Here is a 4,242-nt window from a genome sequence, read left to right on the forward strand (position 1 = left end):
AAAAGTCATGTGGCAGATTGCTCTCCCTGACTCCTGTAAGATATAAAGTAACTAATGAAAAAAAAAATTCTTTAATGGGAAAATAAGATCATATCCTGGAATATATAGCAGAAACAAAAAGCAAGCTAGATACTTTATTTTCATAATTTTATGTCAACTAAAATCCTTAATTCATTTGATGTCATCAACAGTACTTAACGGATATCTTCATTAATTAATTTCTGTATAAGATACTATCACAAATATATATGGTGCATATAGGCAATATTATTATTATCATCATCATCATCATCATCATCATTATTGTATTATAAATCATCAACATCTTCAGCAGCTCTGTACAGAATATCAGAATATGAATGTTATATAGATTGTAAGCTCCACTGGGGCAAGGACTGATGTGAGTGGCTGAATATTCTCTGTAAAAGCGCAGCAGAACATGTGTGCACTATATAAATAATTGGTAATAGATAAAGAAATAATGTTAAAAAAGTTGTCTGAATTACATGGTTATGGTATACAGTAATTAAAAGTAGTGCCACAACAACCATGAATATAAAAGATACATGTATTTATTGAATAAGTTATGTATATATATACATATATATACATAGCACTGTCCATACACTAGGGAACCCAACAGGAACCAAACTCAGGATAGACCAGCACACTGTTCAAACAAATGAATATCTTTTTGTGTTTTAATAAAGTGCAAAAGTTTCAATGCAAACATGCAGCACAGGTAGTTTAGCAGCAAAGTAACATATGCAGTGATATACTCAACATCCCAACAGCCGTTTCGTATGCCTTCATCAGGGGAATAATAAGTTCAGCATATTTGTCAAAGCACTGCTCGTCCTGCAGTGCAACAGAGTAAAGTGCCAAGTGCCCAAACGCTGCAATGCAAACGCAGCCTATTTAAACCCAGTGTATAATTACCTGATGTTCATCTGCTGCCGCCGGCCACACGTGTGGAACAGTCCGACGTCATCCGGAAGCGCCGCCATGAGCCGCGCTCTGGTAACGACGTCAGAGGACTGGCGTGCCCACATTTCCCTGCATACAAGATGCAGGGCCGCGTCACACCTCCACCCCCCCCCGGCAGGGCAAAGCCCACCAGGTCCTTACCTGGATGAGACCGTCCCATCGGCGCGTCAAATGACATCCGAGAGGCGGTGTCAATACCCAGTCAGGCTAGTTGTCACTGGCAACCCGTGACAAATAGCCCATCACACTGAGGCCGGGCAAAAGATGATACATAGGTACAGCAAATATACATCTAATCAATAAAACATATAACCAAATATATACAACAGCTACAACATCCCAATCAGTGAATTCTATGCCCAAATGAGGGTACATATACAATATACTATTAACCCTTGGTTATGCCCAAATATACATATATATACACAGTATACATTGAATATTTATATATATATAGAAGCACTCACTCTCCCAGCTCATAGGAGAAAGCAAAACAAGCCAGCACTCATGGTTTAGATGAAGAATCAAAAGAGGATTTATTCCATATCAAGGCAACAGGTACAGCCCGACAGCTGTTTCAACCGATATAGGTCTTCCTCAGGGGCTACAAGAGCTGTGTGTATTGCTAGAATATAAACATGTGTTGGAGCCAAAATCAAAGTAAGCATCACCCAATGGGAGGAGGAGGAGGCAGGATGAGTCCTGTATGCTGCTCTCCCATCTCTCTTGCTCCGTTGCGTCATCGCCAATGTAAACAAAGCCGGCACCTTGCCTAGCAATGGCTCAGGTGCGTTGTGTGCGAAGGGGAGAAATCCCAGCGCAGCCATATCTGAGCTTACACAGGGGGTGAGGACGGGGGAAGGAAAGTTAAACAATGCACAGTAATATACAACAAAGCAATAAAAGATCTAACAGCAAAATAGAAAAAATAGAAAACATAAAAATAATAAATATAAAGTGATGTAGATGTATGTACCGCTAGAGCCCAGTCATGAACTGGTGTCACATCAAACTGTTGTTATAAACAATGCTGTATGAGGAGTAAAACAGAGTAATATAAAACCTCAATAAAGTTGCACCCATCGAGTGGCTCAAAGCCATAGCCAGAAATGGGCTGAATGAATAACTGAAACAATTGTCAAAGTTAACCCAATGATGCTCCACATATTAAAGTACTATCAACAGATAGTGACCCAAATGATAATAAATGACACACGGCGGTGTCAAAGGGCAGAAGTGGAATACCCAGCAATACATCAAAACTGCAGAAAGACCTAACCACACAGTGGTGTATCAAAAACTGGACTGAAAATCAACCCAAATCATAGATGGACCAGGATGTTGCAACCGTGACTATGGACTACACACCATAGTAAGTGTCAGGTGACAAAAGGAAGAATGGTGGCCAAAAATTCTTGTAAAAAGAGAAAGAGAAAAAGAAAAAAATGGAAAAGACTGTTGGAGCCCAGGTGCAAACAGATGGCAGGCAAATCAATTGTGGTGAGATCAGGTATCTATGAGGTCAGTTCTTACAGGAAAGGGAAGTAATCAGTCGTATATATGCGAGTGACTAATGAGCGCCCGTCAGGTAACCTGAAGCCGCATATGGCTAAGTAATAAAAGTACAGCACCCAGTATTCCCAGGCTGTCCCCAAAACTGGTACTGACTGTGCCCAACACTGCTTAGTTTCCAAGATCGGACGGAATTGGACATCATCCAGTGTGGTATGGCTGTAGAGATCACTTTAATGCCACTTCCTATGCCAGAAAGGTACTATCCGTTGTTGGGCCATGCTAATAATGATAGCAAAGAATAAGACGTGGCAGTAAAAGATATCAAAAGATGAAAGAAAAGTCGCTACCACAGCCCATGTAGTCACCATAGGTTCAACCACATCAAAGAATCATAACACAACATTGCAACCTGAATAATGCACAAGAACTGACACACGGCGGTGTCTAAGGGCTAACCAAAAAGAAGAAACCGGCAGGTAAAACCAATTATACTGGACACACGGCGGTGTCTAAAGAAATGAAACAAAAAAAATAGCTAAATAGCTTCACAGGAAACATCCCAAACGAAAATCTTCGTTAAGGCCATTGGGAGTCAGTGTGTGTAATCTATGAATCCACTGGAGTTCTCTTTGTAGCAACAGTCTAACACGATCACCTCCCCATTGTAACGGTGGTATCTGGTCTATGATGCAACATTTAAGTTGGTTGACCATATGTTGTGCCTCTTTGTAATGTCTTGCAACAGGTAAATTGGTGAAGTCTCTCGTGGCATCTGTAGACGTCAGGCATTTCTTGATGGAGGAGCGGTGTTGACTAAGCCATTCCTTTAGCATTCTGCTAGTTTTACCAACATACAGGCGATTGCATGGACATTTAAGCACATAGACCACGAAACGGCTGTTACAGTCCAGTCTCTGTTTGATTGAATACTCCTTATTGTCAAAAGGATAGATAAAGCGATTGCCCAATGCCAGATATGAACAGTTGGAACATACCGTGCATCTGATTACCCAGGGTTTTTTCGTTAGCCAATTTGATGTTTTATTAGTCTTTCTTTGAGAAAAGTCAGTCTTAACTAAAAGGTCCTTCAAATTCGGTCCCCATCTATAGGCAAATCTGGGAATTGTAGAAAGATCTTTAGTGAGAACTGGATCACTCTCAATCAAGTGCCAGTGTTCCCGTATTTTGTTGCGGATAAAGCCGGAGGCTGTGGTGAACATACTGCTGAAATTTAACCTGTCCCGTTCATTATCAGCAGGACGATCTTTCTTGTGTAAAATGTCTTCTCTTCTGATTTGTCCAGTCCTGGATAGGGCGTCATCTATCTCCTTCCTGGGATAGCCTCTGTCAAGAAATCGTTGACACATGGACTCCAATGCAGCTGGGATAGTAGCGGTATCTGAGGTTATGTGAATCACCTGCAGTAACTGTGAGAAGGGTAACCCTCTTTTCAGAGGTGCTGGATGAAAGCTTGAGTATAACAGCAGCGTATTCCTATCTGAGTCCTTACTGTAAATGTAAGTCAATAATTTGTTGTCCTCCTTTTTGATGGATACATCCAAGAAGTTGATGTGTGTTTTGCTGAAAGTCAAGCTGAATCTAATCGTGCCGGGAAGTGAATTGAGTTCATTGAGTAATGCCAGAAGGTTCTCTTCACTGCCTTGCCAAATGAAAAATAATCATCAATGTAGTGAACGTAAAATGACAAAAATTGACCAAAAAAAGGATTACCAGTGATGT

General features: G+C 40.8%; 1 pseudogene; it reads right to left on the bottom strand.

Annotated features, from left to right (window-relative positions):
- Nucleotides 1-2,606: 2,606 nt before the first annotated feature.
- LOC134950178 (5S ribosomal RNA) lies at nt 2,607-2,726 on the bottom strand (annotated as a pseudogene).
- Nucleotides 2,727-4,242: the final 1,516 nt, after the last annotated feature.

Source organism: Pseudophryne corroboree, chromosome 1, assembly GCF_028390025.1.
Source record: "Pseudophryne corroboree isolate aPseCor3 chromosome 1, aPseCor3.hap2, whole genome shotgun sequence".
NCBI classification, from domain to species: domain Eukaryota; kingdom Metazoa; phylum Chordata; class Amphibia; order Anura; family Myobatrachidae; genus Pseudophryne; species Pseudophryne corroboree.